Source organism: Rhododendron vialii, chromosome 4a, assembly GCF_030253575.1.
Source record: "Rhododendron vialii isolate Sample 1 chromosome 4a, ASM3025357v1".
NCBI classification, from domain to species: domain Eukaryota; kingdom Viridiplantae; phylum Streptophyta; class Magnoliopsida; order Ericales; family Ericaceae; genus Rhododendron; species Rhododendron vialii.
Window position 1 is genome coordinate 36,693,516 of NC_080560.1, and position 8,751 is coordinate 36,702,266.

Consider the following 8,751-nt stretch of genomic DNA (forward strand, 5'->3'; position numbering starts at 1 on the left):
ATATGCACAACATAGTGTCCGTCAATGGTCCTTGTTGTTTTAGTGCTTTCAGTGTGGGGACAAACAAAAAGCTATGACTGTAACTGACTTATTTTTGGAGATCATTTTTACTGAAGTGTAGAGAACATAGTAAAAGCAGATTTAGTAGATTAAGTGGCACATTTAAATGAAGCTATGGGAATCTAGTTTGGTATATAATCAAGTAATCTTGTATTTGTACAATCACTCGGACCGCATCTCTACAGTCCAAAATTGGATTGCAGACAAGCCTTGTGCATATGTATACACCTAACCCAAATTTAATTGGTGGATGCATGGAAAGAAAAGATAATTAACATTGTGGAATAAAGACGTTTCACCCAATAATATAAACAAAATGTTTATGCATATGTACACAATAACAAGTGGGACTCACTTTAATTTTATGTCAAAGATGACCAAAAACCTTTTTTTTTTTTTCCAAACAATAATCACCCATGCCCCCTGTATCTGAACGACTTCCCTACTAGTATTTGAAAAGCTCAAGCTCAAGCTGATGTAAATAAGTCAAACTGTACCTCGAGCATCAAACTTTACCAAACAAGCCCGAACTAAGTATGATTGAGCAAACAAACCAAGTATGATTGAGCTTTGAACTCTTCTAATGTTTCATCATCTCGGTTCGCTTGCAGTCCCGTCGGGCTAATTACTAGTGAATGTGTTGCCCCATCACAAGACCACAGGACTTAGGTAAATGAATCTTGATTATAAGAAATTGAAGGGCACCACTAAATCTGGTACTGGAAGTTTGAGGAACAAAACGATAATTGTGATCATATTGTTCATCGACTTTTCTTTTGAGATGAGAAAAAAAAATGCATTCGTATCTTTTGTAATCAAATTCCTTGAAAGCCTTTCCTATTGCTTTTTAAGCCCATTTTTACAACACAATAGGTCAAGCCAACTATAGGCTCTCAGGTTGCGCCTGAACACAACCCAAATATCATCTGATGTGATGCGTACAATACTGTAATTCTGGACCTCAAAATGATCAGTAAAGAAAGAGGGAAAATTTGGTGCTCTCTTTGGGGCAATACTTATGATGGTAAAAGTTGTTATATGGACAACTGGATATATACATTACTCAAAATCTAGGAGAAAAATCAGGATTCATAGGTTAGAAACAAATTTCCTTCGCAATTCAAAATCCAGCAGATTAAGAGAAGAACACAATCCTTGATAGAGAGCTTGGAAATTTATTCCTTCTACCTAGGATGGGTGAAAAACGCATGTAACATCTACTACATACTCCCTCCGTCCCAAATTGTTTGTCTGGTCCGCAAAACGATAACTTAAAAATAATGCAATTTTTGCAAGTAAAAATTCAAACTTTTTTCATAAATTAAAAATACTCATTGATATCTAGTAAGTTGTTGAAATTTTTTTTATTTTTTCTTGCAAAAATTGTATTATTTTTTACACTCCGTTTTGCAGACCGGACAATCATTTTGGGACGGAGGGAGTAATTTCTATTGCTTTTCCAATTCAAACTTATGATTTAAATATCATTCAGAGTAACATAGACCTTGCTCACCCGTCTCAATGAGGGTTCTATCATTTATTCCCAAACACACACAACTGCAAAATGCTTTAAATTAAATAACCAAAACACACATGCACCACAAATGGCATATGGAAAAGAGATGGGAAACTAAATATCAAAGTTCTATACATCCATAAACAAATAATCTATCATAAACAAAATACCTGTTACAAAGGGCAAGAAATAGTAGAAAAGATCTCCAACCCAGGGGATTTCGGAAGCAAATTAGTGCTGGAAGTTCAAACCCAGTAAATTCCGAAACCTGATAGAGGTCTCCGGTGGTCGGAAAAGAAAAGAGATGGTCGCCGAGTTCCAAGGTCGCCTGAGGTCAACGACTAAAGAAAACAACCGTTTCTGGAGATTTAAGCCCAATGACAATGTCAAGGAAGATCGACGAAGAGAGATGGGAGAATTGCTGGTCGTCGGTTGGCAAGAAAGAGAGGAGGAGAGAGGAGCAACGAGATGGATAGAGAGGAGCAACGGGATGGGTTACAGAGAGCAACAGCGAGAGGGAGGGCGGGGGGGTTTCAGAGCTAGGGTTTGGATGTGATTTGGGGGTGGGAGAGTTGCGTGTTTTGGGAAGGAGGGAGAGGGGTATTTTTGTCCATATGTGTTTTCCAGACCATGTATTGGGAAATAATTTTCTCCTTTCCATGACTTTGCAATTCCTAAAAACTAGTCCATGATTTGGGCAATATTTACCCCTCTTTCCACTGTTCTGCAATTTCCCCTTTTTGAAATATAAGTGTGAAAATAGTCACCTGTGCCAAATTATTCCCAGCTGCCACAATAATTACTTTGACAAGGCGGGACCACTAATCAGTGATCGAGTCAGAATTTTTCCTTTTAGAGGAGCAAAATGCAAAATGAATGTAATGGTGTAGTGAATCGTAGTGACTTGAATCAATGAAATGGTTAGGGCTGCTCACGGTTTGGTTTCGGTTTGGGCGATTTGGTTCGGCTCCCAAACCGATCCGCTCGCATTGGTTTTTTGTTTTTCCATCCGCACCCGTTCGTGAGTGTTGTCCGGTCCAATCTGTTTGGATGCAGTTTGGGCCTTAATGTTTTTGATAAGACTAAAACTATAACAAACAAGCTATACTCTCTTTTTTTGATCCCCGAATAATTAAACTAATGATTTCCAAATTAACAACAAAAAAGCACTTCACTCGCGTATAAATGGGTTATGTCTGTGGGTCTGGGATGGAAGGAGTAAAATTGAGACATAAATTAATTTTCTAGGATTATAGGTCCTATATACAGTCAAACACCTTAGCAGTGATTTAGCCGGAGGTGTGGTTCCGTCATTGCCGAAGGTTGAGGAGGTGGTCAGAGAGAGGGAGAGAGGCAGAGAATGGAGAGACTGAAGGAGGGAGTCAGGGGGAGAGGCGTAAATAGAATAGAGAATGAAATGAGAAGTTAGGGTCGTAGGGTTTAAACCAAATCCGCAACTGAACCGAACCGACCTGCCAATATTAGGGACATTATGATATTCGATGACGCTTGTTTTGGCTTATTCTAGAAATGCGTAATGTGTAGTTATCAATAATATTTCTTATTTCTAGTAATGATTTTACTTGGTTAGCAATTGCTACCTTTTGATTATTTGTTTACTAATATCTTTGGGTCCTACGTACTAGCCTATAAATAAGTGCTGTAAGCAGTAGGGGAAATTAGTAAGATGAATAATATTGAGTTCTTTTAGAGAGAGTATCTCTGTTTTCCTATTTATTGATCTGGTAATCTTAGGATTCAACAAAGTTATGGAAGAATTGTCTTCATTCGTTAGAGGAGATTCGTGTCACAAGTCGAGGCTCATTTAGAAGGCACGATAGCCTCCACAGGTACCACTTTTTTGAAATATGCAAAAATATTCCCTGCCACTAAAATATATCGATACTCTTAGAGCATCTCCGACGGTAGAGATGCTATTTAGATAGCTATTGCTACAATATAGCGATGAATGGTTTTAGTTTCAAATTGTTATGATATAGCAATCACTAATGTTGCTCCAAATGATGCAAATGCTGTTTCAGAATTTTTTTTCCCTCAAAATGTCAATTTGAATTGCTATTTGCGGGTCCATGGTGAGAGACGTAAAAACAAATGTGCATGATTTTATTACAATAGCTATACCTTGTATTATGTTTGGCACAACAAATAGCTATAGGTAAATATTGTGCGCGTGTGTTTTACCTCACTATTGGAGAAGGAAATTTGGAGCATCATGCCATAAGATCTCCGAGGGAGATAGCAAAATAAAAACTAAACTATATTTGAAGAGCCATATCAGCAAAACGAACTCCAAAGGAGATAGCAAACTTACTGCACTATTTTGGTGTAGCTCTTTCAGCCTCCAAATTTGAAGAGAGAAATAACTATTCAATTTGACATATCATGTCATGAAATATAATAATGTTGGTTGGTGAATTTCTTTTCTTTCTTTTTTTTGGCAAAGTGGGCCCCGTAAAGTCAAAAGAGTAATAAAAAATTTAAAAATTGAACAGTCTCTTGGATTACTTGTTGCAACTTGCAAATGTTTCTTCTAACTTGTCACATGTGTCACCATAGCTAAATTGGGTATAGAAATTTGCTACTATCCCTTGGAGATCTAATATAGCTATATCAACACATATTAACATGACAATGGAGTTGCTCTTATAAGGTAGGATCATAAATAGGTATTTGACATATTTCCAAATGACGAAATTGTGAAGAGAATCGCAGTTAGTGGGGCATAATTAGTTAGTTATATATGTGTGTTAAGTCTCTGTTAAGCTCAGAGTTCAGCAGATGCATTTCAGCTGCATTTTCACTTAGTTAAGTGTGTTAAGAGTATTCGCAATGGTGTGTTATATTTGTGTGTCAAAATGTTTGTTAAGGTATGTGTTAGGATAAAAAAATGGGTCCCACAAGTGTGTGTTAGACATTGCTAACTTAGATGTGTGTTAGTATATATATGAGTACCTCAATGGATTAGTTAGAAGTGTGTTATTTTATATTAACTCTTTACAATATTGTCAAAAGCAACGGCTATAAAAACTTACAACGGCATTCTATTTGACATTCAAGCTATTCAAAATGTTACCGCATTTCTATTTCACATTCAAGCTTGAGCGAAATGTTATTCAAATTTCGGTGATCATGCAATTTAGAATGTTAGTCCATTTCAATATGTTTAGTCAACACTTTGTTTAGCTGTGATAGAATGCTGAAGACTTTGATTAATAGCCAAAATCTAGAGAACATGCATATATAGAAAAATGGATTAAAAAAAATGGTAAGTTTTCAAAAAAATAGTAGTGGGCATCTATGTTTTATGGTTAGTGTTTGAATTTATAGAGATGAGACCCACTTATTGTTTGTTAGTTTGTTTGCCAAACTTGACACACATGCTAGCATACTACTAGATTTAACACATTCTAACACACTCTCAATGTGGCACAAAAACTGCATTTTTGTTTGTTAAGTCTTAACACACACAATTAACACACTAGTTACCAAACCCATTACGGATGTCTCTGTTAAGCTCAGAGTTCAGCAGATGCATTTCGATTATGCCCAACTAACTGCTATTCTTTTCACAGAAATTAAATTTTTTTGCCGTAAAGAATTAGGAAATAAAGTTTGTTAGTACTACATTTGATTGATAGCGTGCTATTTTCATCCTTTGGACAAGAAAATGGTGGTCAAAAGCAAAGGGGAAGAACTTCAGGAACAAATCAAGCCTGAATACGATCGGAAAAGTGAATTAAAGGCTTTCGATGACACAAAAACCGGTGTATAAAAGGTCCCGTAGATGCAGGGGTGACAAAAATCCCTCGCATATTCATCCATGACAAAAGCCCGCTTAATGACATATCGACGACAAGCTCTGTTGCCCCCCTGTTTAGTGTTCCGATCATTGATTTCGAAGGCGTAGGCGAAGGTTCAGCTCAACGCACTGGAATCATCAAAAAAGTTAGAGATGCCTGTGAGAAGTTCGGATTTTTTCAGGTAGTGAATCACGGAATTGCCAAGTACATTATGGATGATATGATCAACGGCGTTCTGAGGTTTCACGAGCAAGATACTGAGGTGAAGAAGGGATTTTATTCGCGTGATGTAACGAGGAAGTTTAAATACAATAGCAACTTTGATCTGTATACAGGGCCGGCTACTAACTGGAGGGACACCATTTCTTGTGTTATGGCTCCTCAGCCTCCTGAGCCTCAAGAACTGCCTGCAGTATGTAGGTATGATGCACATGATGTTAGAACTATTATCCAAATTATATTGTTAATTTTACCACAAGAATTATTCAAACACATTTACATAGAAACACAAGAAGTAAACCGTGAGAAGATCAGAGGAAGAATGAAGAAAGGGTTGACCCTCAAAGATTATTGACCAGTACTACAAGTAGTATAAAACGTATACTTGAATTTACGATACTTTCTCTAGCTACGTCACAACCAAGTACTATGTTATCAAAATATTGTGCAAGTTTACGTGCGAATCTTATATCGAAGTAGGGACCCTATTTTGTGGTAAAATTTGGAATTCTAGCAGGGGCGGCTGCAAGGTTTAGTTCATTGGTGACAAAATGTATTATTAATTTTATTTTGGTTCTAGAGCTATTGGTATGCTATTAATTACTGCAAATTTGGACATAGAGACTACGTTAACCTATGAAAACTATAAGCCGGAAAGAGTCTTGTTGGTCGTATCTAAAACTTCTCCAGATACAAGGACCAGATAACCTGGCAGCATTTCGTAAATGGTAACGTTATTTTCACTGCAAAGAAAACAGAACAAATAACAGAAAATCGTATTCAGGCAAATAATATGATATTTTCTAAGCACATAGTTGTGGATGTAGCTCTTTTTTGTGTGTCCGATTTTTTGAATTGTTAAACAATGGAAAAGGGCCATGTCAAGTTGAAAACTGACATTGTTGAGGTCTTGGGAAATATATATATGCCAGGACAGGGCGAGACTACTTTTACTCATCCGCGAGGAAATATGATTAATTTCCTTTTTCTACAAAATGCTGTTAAATTTATGTGGAAGGAATTAAGCAAACCAGCAAGTATGTCGAAAACGAAAAGAAACTCCAAAACAAACCTGGACATCCATTGGAGAAGAGAGTTATGATTTGAAATTTTTATACTTTCCCCCTTGCATGACAAAACATGTTGCTGCTAATGCATTTCAGAAGCCCTGAGTGTTCATCTCTTTGAAGCACCAAACGTGTCTATATGCATATGATTGAAAGTTTGAAACTTGCAGAGATATACTGATAGAGTATTCGAAGCACATGATGAGATTAGGACTGGTGCTCTTTGAGTTACTCTCAGAAGCCTTGGGGCTTAACCCAAATCACCTAAAAGACATGGATTGCGCCGAGGGGCTTTATGTTCTGGGCCATTACTACCCGGCATGCCCTGAACCTAACTTAACTTTGGGTACCAGCAAGCATGCAGATGACGGCTTCTTTACCATACTTCTGCAAGACCAAATGGGTGGCCTCCAAATCCTCCATCAGAATCAATGGCTTGATGTGCCTCCTCAGCCTGGAGCTCTAGTCGTAAACGTTGCTGATCTACTGCAGGCAAGTCCATATAATTGTGATGATTTATTTGTCTTCTATTTGGGTATCTTTTTCTCTACTTTAACATGACATTTGTAACAACCCGCACAAGTTGACCGGCTAACTCTTAGCCTAGCCACGTGGCTCAGAGCTTTTAAGTTTGATTAATAGTAGTTAGTGGGCATTACCTTATTTACTACTCAACATTCACATGTAACCGATGTGGCACTAGGAAGGGATTACACAATGTGCTCCTCAAACTCGTCTCAGATGGGACATGCCCAAGCATGACCATCACCTCAAGCTTGTCCCTTGTTGGGTCCACCCAAGCATGTCTCTTTACATTTACATGTCTTCAGTTGGTGTATGCTCAGATACCACCTTGTAGCTACCCGAGTTCTAACCTGTTCTAACCATATGGCTCAAAAGTTGACCTAGAGAGCATTACAGTGTATGCTATTCAATATTCGCTCATCTAAGTTAGATGATCTAACTGATGTGGGATTCTGCATGTTATTCAACGTAGAGGGCAGATTCATCAGTTTGTCAATGTCTAATTTTATGCAGCTCATCACAAACGACAAGTTCAAAAGCGTCAACCACAGAGTGCTTGCGAAAAACGTTGGACCAAGAATTTCGGTGGCAAGTTTTTTCAGGACCCATTTTGATGATGGGGTAACAACGAGAGTGTATTGTCCCGTCAAAAAACTACTATCAAAATAAAATCCCCCGGTGTACAGGGGGACAACCATTAAGGAATTCCAGACGCACCACTATAAGAAAGGGCTTGATGGAACCTCTACACTGTGCCATTTCAAGTTGCGCAAGTAGCTTATGATATTCTTGGTTTGGTCATACAGCCACATGCCTTATGATATTCTTGGTTTGTGCAAGTTGCTCTGTACTACAAATATGTGACGTTGTCCTAAATAAAGAATATTGGTTGTCAAATCTTATCTGATTTGTGCCAGTCAGTTGTTTGTGTTGTAAAAGTTTTCTAAACTAGTATAAGAGAATGATAGAGTGGGTGAACCGGTGAAGTAAAGGCAAGAGCGAGATATTGGAGGTATCGGTTTGCTAGCCTACAAGACTATTTACATTGCACTCACCGCCTCTATCAGACCTCAATTTCTTAATCTTCCTCTCTATCTGATTTTCGACTTCCACTTTGAAGGTCTTGATCACGACATTTTGACCAGTTGCACTGGTTGGGGATTTTTTTTTTTCCTCGACTATCATCTTATTTGTAGGAAATGTGTGGTGATTCTTGATTCGAGGCGAAAATGCATATGAATTATATGAAGAATCACTTTCCTCGATCTGTATTCTCAAACCCTCACTTTTGAAGCTGAGTCTTCTAAGTGGTGCATCAATACAATTTGGCAACTTTGGCAGTGATGGAAATGTTGGTGCATATTGACGTGTCTTATTTGATATGTGAACCAATGAAAGAAAATAGAAAGAAAAAATGACAACTAATATGCGAGTTATAGATAGTGGCGGCTCCAGAAATTTGTAGTTGGATGTTCAGAAATTACCATAACTTGCTGATTTATTAGCCAAGTAAACAAAATCTGATATATTATTATAAATAGTG

At 37.6% G+C, this 8,751-nt stretch overlaps 1 pseudogene; it reads left to right on the forward strand.

The window, feature by feature from the left end:
- The first annotated feature begins 3,236 nt into the window (after positions 1–3,236).
- LOC131324129 (1-aminocyclopropane-1-carboxylate oxidase homolog 1-like) lies at positions 3,237–8,027 on the forward strand (annotated as a pseudogene).
- The last annotated feature ends 724 nt before the right edge of the window (positions 8,028–8,751 follow it).